Source organism: Aethalodelphis obliquidens, unplaced genomic scaffold (genome assembly GCF_003676395.1).
Source record: "Aethalodelphis obliquidens isolate GAN/ISIS:26980383/991018 unplaced genomic scaffold, ASM367639v1 scaffold69, whole genome shotgun sequence".
NCBI classification, from domain to species: domain Eukaryota; kingdom Metazoa; phylum Chordata; class Mammalia; order Artiodactyla; family Delphinidae; genus Aethalodelphis; species Aethalodelphis obliquidens.
Genome location: NW_020838013.1, coordinates 371,649 through 386,453, shown reverse-complemented (window position 1 = coordinate 386,453; position 14,805 = coordinate 371,649). Strand labels below are relative to the sequence as shown.

The 14,805-nt window shown below is 58.5% G+C and overlaps 1 protein-coding gene across 2 annotated transcripts in view; it reads right to left on the bottom strand.

Annotated features, from left to right (window-relative positions):
• Window positions 1–13,980, bottom strand: part of DAGLA (diacylglycerol lipase alpha) — a 61,543-nt gene extending 47,563 nt beyond the window's left edge. For both annotated transcript variants that reach the window (XM_027090264.1, XM_027090265.1), the window contains exon 1: window positions 13,878–13,980. The gene's annotated coding sequence lies outside the window, so the exon portion shown is untranslated. The remainder of the gene's footprint in view (window positions 1–13,877) is intronic.
• Window positions 13,981–14,805: the final 825 nt, after the last annotated feature.

Sequence of the window (14,805 nt, the reverse complement as noted above, 5' to 3'; positions counted from 1 at the left end):
CCCGTGCTCCACAACAAGAGAAGCCACCGCAACGAAGAGTAGCCCCTGCTCACCACAACTAGAGAAAGCCCGTGCGCAGCAACGAAGACCCAATGCAGCCAAAAATAAAATTAAAAAAAAAAAGAAGGAGCCTCTGGGGCTATGAACGCGAAGATGACAAGCCCCAACCTTAAGGCACTCACTGCAGAATGAGGAGGAAATCCACACACAGGTCAGTGAGTACAAGGCTCTGATGCCAGGGACCCCACAGCAGGGTCAGCTGCTTAGCCCAAGGCACAGAGAAGGCTTCCAGGAGGGTGCTCACAGCTGAGCAGGAGTTCACCACCAGGCAGAAAGAGGGGCGAAACCAGGCTCACTCTTTCCGCCACCTCCCCCTGCCCCCCCGCACACAGAAGCCTCCCAGAAACCATGGGGGCCAATGCACCTTGTGCAGGGGCTGGGCCCCAGCCAGCACAGAGCCTGTCTCCCTCTCCTCCGCCCTGGAAGCGCTCTGTGCTGAGCACCGCCGTTAGCTCCCAACTCCTGCCTCTAGGCTGCTGCCAGGCAGGGGAGTTGGTGGTTGGAGAGACCCAGAAACCCACCCATTTCTTTGAAAGAACATTGAAAAGATGTAACCACAAATCCCATGAGTTTACTGAAATGTCTTTAAAACAAATGGCTTGAATGGATTTCTCCCACCCCTTCTCTCCACTGAGCCACTCATTGGAAAACAGCAGCTCAAAGGGCCACACTCGGGGCTGCTGGGGCCTGATGGAAACTGGGTCTCAGCTGCAAAGCCAGGCAAGAGGCACTGGGATAAAGGCAGCTTCGGTCAGGAGAAGATGAAAAATGACACACGGGAGGCCACTATATCAGACCCAGGAACGCTCAGATGCCCCCAAGCCCTCTACTATTGGTGGCTTTCTCAGCACCATGGGTCTCCCTTCTTCCTGCTCCTCCCTTTGTCTCTTGCCTTGAGGGCCCCTCCCTGAGCAGCTGCTTTTGCACACACTCTTACTGGGCAGCTGGAACGGACAGGTGGGGTCTTCCTGGACAACACAAATTGCTTAGAAAATCAGGCAAAGGAGCAGGAGTGGGAAGGCGTGTGACTCACCAGAGAGGAGAGCTGGAAGGGCCTGGGGAACTCAGAGCTCAAGACTCCCTGACTCTTAGCGATGAAGACTCTTAAGCCCAGAGAGGTGCGCTGATGTGCCCAAGGTCACACAGCTATGGGTCCTTGTCCTCTTGTTGGCTGCATTCCAAGCATCATTCATTCAACCATTACTTCTCAAGCACATTATATGTGCCTAGATTCTGGAACTTAGGCTTAGGCTCCTAGGCGATGCCCTGATGAAAACTGAACTCTGCCCCAGAGGCTTGCAAGCCGGGGGGGGCCTCCCATCCCTCGGCTCTCCCCTGCCCACTCGTTCCTCTTGTGTAAAGAGGAGGACGTGCCCCGCCATCACCAGGGAAGACTCAAAGCAGAGAGGAAGTGAAAAAGTGGGAGAAACAGCAGGAAGGACTGTGGAACACTGGGCACAGCCTGGAAAGGAGGGACCAAGGTGAAGGATACCCCAGCGGGGGTAAGTCGAGCAAGAGAAACACTGTCCTGGGAGTCTGGGGCTGCCACTGGCACCTGTGTCCTGAGGACCCTGGACCAGACATGCTTATCTATGCCTACTTTTTCCTTCTTATCACAAAGTACATGTTCTCCACAGAAAACAGAAACCAAAAAAAGAGAGAGAGAAAGGGAAAGAAAATAGAAATCATCCATGATCCCTCTAGGAAAATTATTAACTATTAACATCTGTCTAGCTTTTTTTCCCCTGTTCAAATATGGGATCATTCCGTACCTACCGCTTTTTTTCACTGAGCTAGAGAAGGTGAACATTTCTCCTCATTTAACATTTTTCCAGCCCTACCTTCCCTCATTATTGTGGAGCAGTCCATGCCCATGGAGTATGTGAGTTTATTCAACCAGTTCCCTACTGGTGGCCCTTAGGCTGTTTCCCTCTTCTCCCTGTGAGAAAAGCCCCACAGCTGGGCCCCAGGATGAGTGGCTCCAGGCCCCCATGGGGTGGTGCTGGAGCCCGGGGCTCCTGGCTCTCTCTAGGGTTCATTCTCCCCCAGCAGAGGCGGGGCCTTGTGCAGAACGTGGGGAGAGGGGTAGGGATGGGGGTCCTGCCCTTCTCCACAGCTCTCAGACAGTCAGTGATTTCCAGTGACTCTCAAACTTGAATCGGCAGGGAGGAGATGGGAAATGCAGGTTTCCAGGCCCTACCAGACATTCTGAAGCTGTTGGTCCAAGGTAGGGCCCAGGAGCCTGTGTCTGAGCAAGCCCCGTCATGGCCAACCCCAGGACATTCTGAACCTCCCTGCACTCAGAGAAGCCCTGCTCTCGAGGATGAAGCCCACCAATGCTCCTCCTACCTGAGCAAGCAGAGGCAGCACCTCGGAGCTGGTTAAACTGCAGAGTCCTGGGCCCCACTCCAGAGATGCGGATTCAGTGGAGGGAGGGAGGGGCGCCCTGAGATTCTGCTTTTCGAACCTGTTTCCAGGTGCTGCGGCTGGCTCATGGGCCACACTCAGGAGCGCTCAGCTAAGCCCGTGTGGGTGCCCCGTGTGGGTGCCGGCGACGGGCACTGTGCCTGGAGGGGCGATCACAGCTGGCACGTAGCAAGCACTTCCTAGGGGTCGAACGCTGTGCCCTGGCTGCTCAAGGTGTGCTCCATGAGCCACGTCCTGAGGAGCAGATCTGGGGTCCCATCCAGCCTCCACGGGCATCTGCATTGGCAAGCTCTGGGGATCTGTGTGCCATTAAAGCAGCACTTTTTAATTTTTTAATTTTTTTCGGCAGCGCCTCGAGGCTTGCAGGATCTTAGTTCCCTGGCCAGGGATCGAACCCATGCCCCCTGAAGTGGAAGCTCAGAGTCCTAACCACTGGACCGCCGGGGGAGTCCCTAAAGCAGCACTTTGCTGAGACCTTAACCCCATCCTAACACTCCTCAGACGCAGGTCAATTATTCCCCTGATTTTCCAGCTGAGATTCTGCAGCTGCGAGGTTAACTGACTTGGTTAAGGTCTCACAAGTGCCGCCCGCAGGAGCTGCAACTAGAAGCGGTATGGTCCAGCTCCAGAGCCCCTCACCCCAAATCACGACACCCCCTGCGGGTTCCTGTTCAAGCCCCACAACCACTGTGAGAGGTGGCCTCCGACTCTGCACTTTACAGATGAGACCTCGGAGACGGCGGGGGTGGGGGGGCGGGGGGAGTCAGACCAACCGCTCCCCGGGAAACGGCGGGCCGGGGGGTGGGGGGGGCCTCCCTGTCTGCTGCGTCTACGCCTGTGTTCTTCCCTCCCGCCCCACTCGCTCGGGGTAGGGGTTCCGCCTCCTAAGCCCGCAGGCTCTGCGGACACAGCCGGGGGCAGGAAGTGGGAACCGGGGCGGAGCAACCAGGAGTTCAGTTTGGTCTGAGGACATTCTTTCTTCGCAGCCAGGCTCAGCTCCGTGGGCCTTTTGAAAGGCAGCAGAGAATAGCCGTGCTCAGCCCAACGAGGCCGGCCCCTTTCAACCTTCCACTTGCGCCGTTTCCAAGTACAACTTCAGACGGCTCCTCTAATTTATATGTCCCAGGATGCACTGCTGCAGCTGCTTTATGATGGGCGCTCGTTACACCATTAAGGTTAAAGTACTGAGCAGGTGGTGGGCTGGGCGCCCGGCTTAGTTACCGCCGCCGGAAGCCTGCTGAATGGGGTTCACCTGGGGTGGGGGTGGGGGTCAGGCTCTCTGAAGGGCCCAAGAAATGGAGAAGGCGGCCCCAGAGCACGGGGGCCCTCTGTTAGCCGTTTATTAAACTGCACGGTAGAGTGCAGCAAGGAGGACAATCTTCAGCAGCCCAGCACCGCTGGCAGGGGGCATGGGGGTGAGAGGAAGCCTCCTGCGCTGCCTGCCAGGGCCTGCCAGGGTGGCAAGGTGCAGGGTCTGAGCCACAGACGGGCCCACACACGGGCAATGGCGAAGGAGTGGGCAGGCTTGTCTTCTCAGCAACAGGGTGGCCATAGGGGGCCTTCCTCTTGTAGGAACCTGTCTGTCCTTCCTGTGGTTCACGGGGTCCCCGAACCTGATGCGAGATGGGGGAGCAAGAAGGAACACCCTGAGAGCAGGGGCCAGACAAACGGGGGTCCGAGGCCCAGCCGGCCAGCTGCAGGTACACGGCCTCTAGCAGGTCCCTTCAGTTCTCCAGGGAAGCTGAGATCCTCAACCTGTCCCTCAGCTGTCAAACACACGTGCCTCCCTCCCAGGGCAGTGCCCCAGCACAGAGCACGGTGAGCGCCCACCGCACGAGAGCGGTCGCTATCCTTCGCATTAAATGAGTTACGGCACAGAGAGCACTTAGGAAGGTGCCTGGCAGAGAGGACTCGCTTTGCTATTGTTGCTGTTGTTCCATTTGTCTGTTTATGTGTCAGTCCTTGACCTGGGAACTCTCTGAGGAAGCGGTGGTAACTTTTCTTATTCCCAGCTCCAGGCACAGAGTTAAGTGTGCAGTAGCTGCTGGACAAGTGTCCCTGAGAACGGGTGGACGGGAGTTTACAAGTGGCAGGACTATTCCCTGCTCCGCAATCTGGCCCCAGTCCCAGGGACGGTGTCGGCGGAAGACCAAGTCTTTCAAAGGTATGAGGCTGAAACCACCTCTTGAGAAAAATTCCTTGGCTTCCCAGGAGGAAAGAGACTCCAGATGCGGCTGGTTTTTCTGGCTCCGGGACACTGGGGTTGACTCTGGCCTTCTCCTTCCACACGTCTCTGGAACCGAGGAGGACAGGGAGGGTTTGCTGTCACGGGAACCTCCAGCCTCAGGTGGGGCTTTGCGGCCCTGCAGGCTGGCCTCCTTCTCCAGTCACTGCCCCAACCGACCGGCTCCCAGGGCTGGAACGGAGCGGACGGGACTCTGGACTTGTCAAGGCTGCCGGTGTTCTTGGCTGTGAGGCCAAGTCATGACTGCCATGCTCGGGACGCACAAGCTTACCCACAGCTGAGGGGAGCGGGAGGGGCTGGGGGGCTGCTACTTGGCACAGGGGGGCCAGAGAGTGTCTAAGGAAAGACCTGGCTTCCCCCAAAGGCCTCAGGGGAGGAAAAGGTGGACCAAAAAAAAAAAGGCAGCCGGATGGAAGAGGCGCCAAAGGGAAGGAAACCAAACTAGGAGAGGGACCAGAGAAGGACGGGCAGCCTCAGAGTGCTGGGGCGGGAACAGGGTCAGTGCCAGAGGGACGGAGAGACACTGCCAGCTCTGAGAAGTGCTAGGGGTGGTGCAAGGGTTGCCTGGCTGCAGGGCGCAGCCTCAGGAAAGGGAGGGTCCTCTCAGTTTAGCACTGCCTGCGGGGACAGAAGAGTGGACAGCAGGTAACACTGACAGTGCTCTTGGCATTGGGTGGAACTTCCAAAGAGGTAGCGTCTCATTTGATCCCGACAGCTGCCCGGCGTGCCACATCCCACTAGATCCCCCATTTTAGAGATGAGGAGGAAACCGAGGCTCTGAGAGGTTAAGTGACTTGCCCAAGTAGTAGTGGACTCGAATAGAGCTTTGTGCTAAAGTCCATGTTTGCAGGCCTATGTTACACTGAATTTAAAGAGAAAGAAAATGAACCAGAGGTGGGTGATGGGAGGAACGAAAGGGCAGCATCGTCTTGGAGACTCGGCAGTCCCGAGCGGGCCAGGTGGGCCGTGCCAACTGGGAGGTAGCGCATCCAGCGAGACTGCAAAGGCCAGGACAGTGTCCTCGGCTGCTGGGCCCAGGGCTGCCGGGAGGTCCTGCAGCCGGCCTGAAGCTGCAGCAGGGCAGCTGTCCCAGGGCAGTGCAGGAGCGTGGATGAAGTGGAGCCTGATGTAATCCCCGCCTGCAGAGGGTGGAAACTTGGGAAGTGAAACCAGCTGTCACCTCACTGCAGCCCGGCCACAGATTTCCAACAGTCATGCCAGGCAGGCCTCGCCCCTACCCACAGTCTGGGGCCTCTGCCCTCCTCTCCGGGGCCCGGGGGAGCCCTGAAAGCACACGCTGCACTCCCCATGCCCAGCTCGGCGCTGAAACGTGCTCGGAGTAAAGCTGATGAGAAAGCAGGGGGTTTCTAGCCAACGCCCTGGGAAGCCTGCCATCGAGAGGCTGACAGTCTCACCGCTTTCCGGAACAGACGCAGGCTCACCTCTTCACCAGGCTTTCCGCATATTTTGAGGGGTGAGGAGAGGTCCCGGCGGCTGCGTGGTGAACTATCCTCCTTCCTCACCAAACCCTGCCTGAAGCGACCTGGTCAGGCTGCCCAGGCGTGTGGGAGACCAGAGGGGTGGTGAGGCCCAGAACCCCAGGTGGGCCCCACGCACTTCCACACAACCCAAGGCCCCAGTGCAGGTGGGGCGGCCTCCAAGGGCCCGGGCACTGGTCAGCCAACCGGGACACCAGACTGCGGTCTGGCCCCCACTCTAGGGACCTCCTGCCCAGCTCTTGGCCCAACAGGGTCCTTGAGCAAGGCCTTCCAGCTGGCAAACCATGGAATTCACTAGCCCATCCGGGCAACTCAGAGGGTGCGTGCAGATGCCCCGGCCTGGGACTATGCCCCGGCTTAAGCACTCCTGGCCTTCACGCCAGCTCCTGAAGCTCTGAATCTCACACACAAGCAATTCTAACCCTTGATCAGTACAGTGTCTTTCCCATCCAGCATCACCTCTGAGCATGGGGACAGCCCATGAAGGAGAAGAGAGTATCATTGTTGCTCTTATACAAACGGGGCGACCGAGGCTCAGAAAGGCTGAGTGACTCATCTGAAGTTGCCCAGCAGAGCCAGGGGCAGAATCCAGGCCCAGCACCCTCCACTTGCCTTGCTGTCTCCCTAAAATCACCCATCCTGGGATCCCAGGAGTAGATACTCCTGGTCTGCATGGCAAAGGACGGCGCCCGACACATCAGGCCAGACAGGCAGAAGGTTTGAGGCGTTGGATAAATACACAGATATCTGATACACAGGCCGGAGCAGATGGAGAGAGGTGAGAATTACAGGAAGATCGAGACCAGCACCCTGCATCTCCAGGCCGCTGGAGTCCAGGAGGCCCTGCCCTCTACTAGCTGAGTGCCTAGAGCACATCTCTAAACCTCACCTATAAAATGGGTTAATACCACCTGCCTCTCGCGTGGTCACGGGGATTAAATGAGCGAACGCGTGTAAAGTGCTTAGCATGGTGCCTGGCGTGTGCGCTCAGTAAGTGCTATTTGCCATCACTGTTAGCCTTCGATGAGGACATGGATTAGCGAGGGGAACAAGCCACAAACATTTAACAACACACGCTCAGAGGGGCGCCGGCGCTCTGCCCCCTGATCACGTCAGGTAGGACAGTCCCGGGGTGCAGTGGGGCTGGAAGAAAGGCGTCACGGGAGTGGGGGGGCTGTGTGGGCCTGAAGGAGAGGCAGGGCTCACAGAGCAGAGGGAGGGGTCCTGGTTTCAAACTCTGGCTTCCCACCTACTTGCTGTGTGTCCTTGGGCAGGTAACTCACCCTGTCTGAGCCTCCTGTAAGACAGGGGTAGAAGGATGGGGGGAGTAGAGGGATACCTATTACAAGGAGTAAATGGGATCTCGTCTATAGTGTATGTTGTGCCAGGCTGAGTTCCCCGAATTCACAAAATGGAAACGATTGCTATCATTACTGTTATTTTGTGGCTGGGCAAAGCCTCCTGGAGACAGATGCCCTGAGCCTCCCGACCCCCAAACCTGAGAGGGTTTGGCAAAAGCCAAGTACAGGGTGCTGTCCCTGGGGTGGGGGTGGGGGTGGGGGCCAGAGGAGCAGCCCCACCCAAGCTCACCCCACCGTGAGGCCTGCCCAGCAGGGGCAGCCATGTGTTGGGAGGTGCAGGGTAGACTGTCTATAATGAAGAGACATCAATAATAAATTAACCTCAAGTAAGTCCAGGAACATCAATCATAAATTAATTAAATGGCTCCAGGAGACGCGAGGACAAGATCAATTAGAGGCGGCATCCTGCCTCACGTTACACGGCACAGCCCACCCTCTCTGGCCCAGGCCTGCAGGCTCTGTGGCCAGGAGCATCTCCAGGTGGAGGAACTGGTTCTCAGGAGCAGCTCCCAAAACGCAGGTGAAGATAAGCCCCGCTCTCCCCTCTCCCCTCCCCACCCCTCTCCCCTCCCCACCCCCTCTCCCCTCTCCTACCCCTCTCCCCTCTCCTACCCCTCTCCCCTCCCCACCCCTCCCCCTCCCCCTCCCCCTCCCCCTCTCCCCTCCCCCCCCACCCCCCAGGCTCAGAGAGCTCTCAAATGCCCAGAGGGATTTTGATGAAACTTCCTAGAATAGTAACCTCCTGGGCTGAACTCAGGCAGGAGAAATTTCAAGGGGTAATTTGGTGAGAAAAATGACCAAACGCCCGGAAATAAGTGCTAAGAATACTGGAACCCCCTCAGTGGGTCCTCAGGGACGAGAGCAGCCTCCTTCAGGGGATCCCCAACAGCCTCCCACTCCCACTCTGGGCCTGGAACCCACCGGAGTCAAAGCAACTGAAAGTCAAGTGGGGGAGCTGCATCAGAGGCAGGGAAGAGGCCCTGTTCCAGGCCCCGCCTGTACTGACCAAAGTGACAGACCTTGGGGCCTCCACCTCCCCTCCGCAAATCAGTAAGGGTGGCCTCTCCCCGCCCTCCCCAGGGCGGCCCCTGCCCCAGTTCAAGCCCTCCAAACCCGGCACCCGCCCGAGACGCCAGCTGGCCTCCCCACTCCTGCCCCCAGGTCCCGCCGGCACCGGCTGCCAGGCTCTCGCTCAGAACACTTTAGTGACTGCCCATGTTCACAGGCCAAACCTTCAGCCTCGCTGTCGTGGCTCTTGGGAACCCAGCTGGCCCCAGCTCACGATTTCAACCTTTCCTCACTTCCGTTTCCGGCGCCCATAGTCAAGCCAGACCACAAACGGTCAGCCCCTCGCTTTCCCAGCCATATCCCCCGTTGCTGCCCTTTCCTCTACAATCACCTGGCTGGCCCAGGTTAAAGGTCACCACCACTTAAGTCTCCCCTGATCTCCTTTGACCGCCGGTAGCACCCGCCTCTTGACGTTACAGGGTAGACCTCTGTGTCCATCTCATATCTTCTCAATAGATTGTGAATGCCCGAATCTATACCGTAGAGGCGCTAGTGTGTCCACTTCATCTTCATGGCCCTCACTGACCCCAACCCTCGGTGGGTGCTCAAGAAATAACTATCGACTCAGTCGGAGTGGAACCATTCCCCAGGGGCCAACACATTATCTTGCATGTGATTCTATTAACAGATAGGCCAGATTCCATCCATGCCAAGGGTAGGGTGGAGCTAATTTCTCTTTATCGAGAAAAGGGACATGACCTATGATATCTCCCCTGCTGCTAATGTATGCAGATGATGATGTAACTGCTTTTCTGTGGAAAAGATCCTGCCTGCAGGAGCAAAAACATAAACCGAACGTGCTTGCCTCCATCATGATCTCTCCACTCGTCAGGCATGGGATTCTTACAACCACCCCTGTGGGAGGTTTTACTGTCCCCATCTTACAGATGGGGAAACTGAGGTGTAAAGAGATAGCAGGATTCAAACTCGAGTCTGACTTCAGAGTCCCAAGTCGTAAGGCCTCTGGGCTAGAGTGCTCTCTTCTGACACCCGGGCGGACTGTCTCCGGCTGACTTCCTAGTGGGCTTGGGGAGGAGGTGGAAGCAGGCGTGTGTGAGTACATATGGGCGTCACAGAGCCACACCCCCAGCCTGGGCGTCCTTCTAAGGAATACTGAGAAAGCAGAAAGGTTGCTCTCGTAAGAATCACATGGAGATGTTAAACTCACCCTCCTGGAGCTGGAAGGAGACCTCCCCCTGACTCCCACAGTTCTCTCCTGCTTCGTGGGGCCCAGCAACACCCCACTGCACACACCCACTGACACCAGGCCGGCCAGACACAGGAGCCCACAAGCTCCCCCGCCACCAGGCGCTCCACACCCCCTCAGCCCTCACTTCCCACAGAAACGCTTGCTTACGGGCACACGCGGCTTTGCACACGTGCAATCGCCCGGCAGCCGTGCAGTGACGACAGCCCCACCCCTGCCCGTCTCCACCGTGATCCTGCAGAGGACTTGGGCACTCCTGCCTACCGCCCTCACCTGTGGCCAAACCACTCCCCTCCACATCACCTCCCTGGACCCCCCTCAGCAGCCAGGAGGACGCCACAGGGCAGGGGCTTTCCTGGGTCCTCCTCGCCTACACACCCAGTGTCCTGTCCACCCAGGGAGATCCAGTCCAGCCAAAGTCGGTAGCAGAAAGGAAAAAGGAAAATCGAGATTAACAGTCTTTAGCCCTACCCGCTGAGATGTAACCACATCCCACAATGTCCTGGGCTCCACGGCTCTAAAAGATTTATCGTCCTCTGACCGCACGCTCGTTGATATTTCCCCAGCGCCACGCACCCGGTCCACTAGAGTGTCCTGTGAAGCTATTCCAGGGAGAAACTGAACTCAGATGGAACGTGGGCCAACAGGCGATTAAACCCTAAGGGGGGATCCCTTTCTGGTCCCGGAGAGAGGGACTGCGGGGAGGGTCCGGGCCTTCAGCTGTGGCCCAGGAAGCCTCTGTCCAAAGATGCCCGATTCCCTGGCACCCCTGAAGCTGAGCCTCTGGGCACCATGATGTGTGAGGTGGCTGAGGAAGGAAAGGTTGCCAGGAGCTGAGTTAAGCAACTTTTGGAGAAACACGGACAAAGAAATAGGAATAGGACTGAGGACCAGAGTTGAAAACAATCTCAGCTCCAGGCAGCCACTTGCCCTCGATGGCCACTCCTGTGTTACCAGCCCCCTGCCCCCGCTGGCATCTGCTCAAAGTCAGCAGCTGTGCAGCACGATGAGGGGTGGTGGTGACCTGGCTGGGCTCCCTGTGGCCTCAAACCCTGAGGACTCGGAAGAAAGCCCTGCTCTGCTTTTGGGAAACAGAGGCCAATTCCTCCTGTCGATGTCTCCGAGCTGCCCCGCCTGCCACCCAGCTCTGCTGTGCAGGGTCCCAGCATCCCAAGCAGATGGCAAGGGGTGGCTGCAAAGGGGTGGCTCCTGGGTCCCCAAACCAGGAGGCTGAGCCACAAGTCAGAACAAACAGGCGGAGGTGTGGTGGGTGAGCTGAGGGGATGTGAATGCGGGATATTCACATCAGGGAGGCCGGAGGCTTCCTCTTAATGGACTTGCACTAGGAGAGCTTTCCAAGCAGGAGCTCAAGTGCTGGCAACTCCTGGGGAGGCAGCCAAAGGGGCCCAGGAGCACGTGGGACAGGCCTCGGACGCCCCACGGATGACCCGGGAACGAGCAGCCGAGGAGGCGCTTGCAGCGCCAGGCAGTGTCCAGGCGGCAACCCCTGGGCAGGGGCCTGGGGGGCCGTTTCCTCTTTCTCTCTTTGTGGCTTGACACTGCAGCATGGACACAGGACAAAAACTTTCTGCCTCGGGACCAAGCTCGTGAAATGGGCTGCTGGCTAAGGCAGACACTCACATGGAATGCTGGAGAAACCGGGCCTGGGTTCACGGAATCGGGCCTTCCAGTGCAAAGCCTTCTAGCCGTGGGGTATGTAATCCAGGCTCTGCAGCCCATTATCAGGAACTAGGCCCCAGTGGCAGAAAGTAAAGCAACTGGCAGCCACCCTCAGCTTCTCCACCTGGGAAGGCCCTTCAGGCAGAAGTGGGCCCGTGTCCTGGGGAATTCCTGCTACACCTGTCTGCCCTCAGAGACCCCCTATGAGGGTGCCCATCACCCCTTCTCCTTGCCCCGTGTATCCGAGGGCGTCCCCCATGGGCCCCAGCCTCCTGCCAACCAGCCTCAACCTCGCTCACAGGACCACCCAGCCCTGCATCCCTCTGGTGACTCTGACCCACTGGGCTCTCTCCAGGCCACAGCCCCCAAAACTCTGATGCAGCTTCTCCCCACCCCCATCCTCTGAACCCAGAGCTAAAGGAAATTCTCAAGAGAAAGTGCACACTTCCAAGTCTCGCTCCCACCCAGGTACCCCAGATCTGTCAGCCAAGGACACCTCCCAGCCCTGCGCGGCCACGAGCACGTCTGCAAGCCCCGGCGAAGTGCTCCCTCTTGCTCTGGCCACTCCTGCAGGATGCTACGGTTGCTGCAGCCACGCTCGGACAGTCCTCGGGAGCCCTGGGGCCTGGTTCCTGTTCGGCAGCTGACTCACAGTGTCAACAGATCCCACTTTCCCCACCAGGAGCCCTTACGCTCAGGGCCTCTAATTCCCTATGACAGGCCCTCGACCTTCCAGCTGCTTTCCTCCCCAATCACATTCCATGCCTCCATTTCCTCTGCCTCCTGCCTTGGTCTCTTTACCTGATGATAATCCCTGACCTTTGGACAGCCTTTCACAAAGGGTTTCCATGGGCACCATCTTTCATCCTCTGCGACCACCTTCTGATGTGTCTCTGAGAGATAAAGTCACCTGCTCAAGGTCACACAGGCAAGGCTGGAATTCAAGTTTTCTGGCTCCGTACGCACTGGACAACCTCTAGCTTTGAGGAACCTCAGCAGCATCTCCAAGCACCCACTTTGGCAAGTGAGCTGCCACCCCCACCCTAGTCTCCCATACCCTCAACTTGGTCTTTCTGGACTCCTAAAGGTCTTCTCCAGGCCCAGCCTCATTTATTCTTCTACCCCCAAGAGAGCCACAAAGACCTAACAAAGTCCCCCACATCCTAAGACTTCTCTGGGGGTCGTAAATTGCCCTTCTGTGAAGTAGAACACAGGTGACGCTGACTGTGACCCTCGCCCAGAGCTTCTCAAAGGACTGGTGAGGGCAGACGCAATCCTAGCACACTCCTGGTGGCTGCAGACTCATCTTTCAAACATCACCCAAATAAGCCTCTGGGCCCAAAGGCTTCCAAGCATCATAGAAGAGAGGCAACTCCCAGACACCCAGGAGCGAAGGAAAAGGCAGGGCCCGGGAACTACGGATGGATGCAGCCCTGCACATTCCTCGGGACGCATGTTCAGGGAGAGTGAGAAGAGCTGAGAACTGTCCACCTCTCCTCTCCTTCCCAAAGCTGGATGAATTCATGAGCCCAGGACAATGCTAGGACAGGTCTCCATCTGGGTCACCAACAGCGTCCTCAGGGTTGAAGCATCTCCAGGCATCGCTCTTTCACGTCCATTATAAAGGACACCAACCTTCTCTCAGCTGTCTGCCTTCCTCAGTCCAGTGTACCCAACAGATATTAAAGGTGGTCCCGCAGTGCCAGAGGCAATGCCCCTCATCATCACCACAGTGGGAGGATGGGCATTTACCCTTCCCATCCACCAGGGTCTGAGGGCCATGGATTCTCCCCTCGCAGGGCCAGGCTGCCCCGGCACCACGCTGTGCCAGGGCCATTTCTTACAGTCACGCTAGGAACTCCTGCCATGCTGAGGACACAAATTCTTCAAGCCCCGGGTACCATCACTCCAGACCATGTCAAGGCCAGAACCATCCGACACCTTAGTAATGAGAGCACTTCCTCACACCCCTACCAGGGGCACCACCATGCGCCCACAGGCTGCCCACCGCCACTCCAGAACCAGTCCAAGTGTGGTGCCCGTCATCAGTCTGCACTGAGGGCTGCGCCCGCCTCACACCTGGGCAGCCACCACCGCACCAAGGTGGGGGTGAGTCTTCTGACACCCGTGCCGGGAAAACCACGCTGCCTGTGCCAGACCCACGCTGCCCACGCCCGTGCCACGGGTGTCACCATTCCCACACTGGCGCCAGGGGCTCCACGGATCTCACACCTGCCACACCGCGCGCCCTGGACACTGCCCAGCTGCCGCACCGCTCACACCGCGCCCGAGTCCGGGGCCCGGCCCGCCGCGCCCGCGGCCCCCCTTACCTCCAGCCAGCCGCAGGGCTCGGCCCGCCGCCGCCACCGCGACCGCCACCTCCATCCTGGGCTCCCCAAGGCCCCAATTCACTAACGCCGCTTCCGCAGGGCGCCGGCGCCGGCGCGAAGGCCGCCTCCGCCCCCCGGGGGACGCTGCGTCCTTTACGTAAACCCCACTCCGCCGCCAGCGGTGACCATGGCGACGACCGCGGGGCGGCAGCGCCCCCTGGTGCCAGGGAGGGGAGCGGCGCCGAGGCAGGAGTGAGCGGAGTCTTTCGCGGGGCTCCACGCGTGGGGGCGGTGGGCGCAGGACTCCAGCCGCCGCTGCAGCTTCGTGGGCGGCCGGGAGGGGCAGGACCGGCCGCGCTGCATGCGGGGAAGGGAGCCGCCTGGGTCCCCCTCCTTCAGGCCCCGCGTGACCGGGTTTAGCGTGGGAGAGAGGCAAAAAAGCATGTAGGATCACTGGAGAACTGGTTCATTTGCGGGGAGGAAAGAGAGAGATGGGTTCCACCTCCTCGGGATGCTGAGCGCTCCTTGGGGGGCGGGGTGGTCAGAGCACATCATAATCATCTGTGTCCTCCCCTCACCCTCTACCCCTGCAGGGCCCAGCATCGTGCCTGGCATCCAAAAGGGCGCTTGGTCAATTTTGAATTCCTGGAAAATAAAGAAAATTGCCCTTCCTATTCTGCTTCACACGCATCCATTCATTCACTTAACACACCTTCCCTGAGAGCTAGCCTTGAGCCGGAGCAGCGCTGTCCAGTGCCTTGTGCTGAGCTCAGGGAGTGAGTGAGCACAAAGGCAAGCAGAGCCCAGGCCCTGCCCTTCAGTTCAGTCCAGGGGGTACGAGACCATCACGGTACAGGGTGCTTGTGGTGTAGGAGCTCAGCAGAGAGGGCGGGTGGAGCGCTCTGAGGGGCACTTAAGCAAGCCGTGG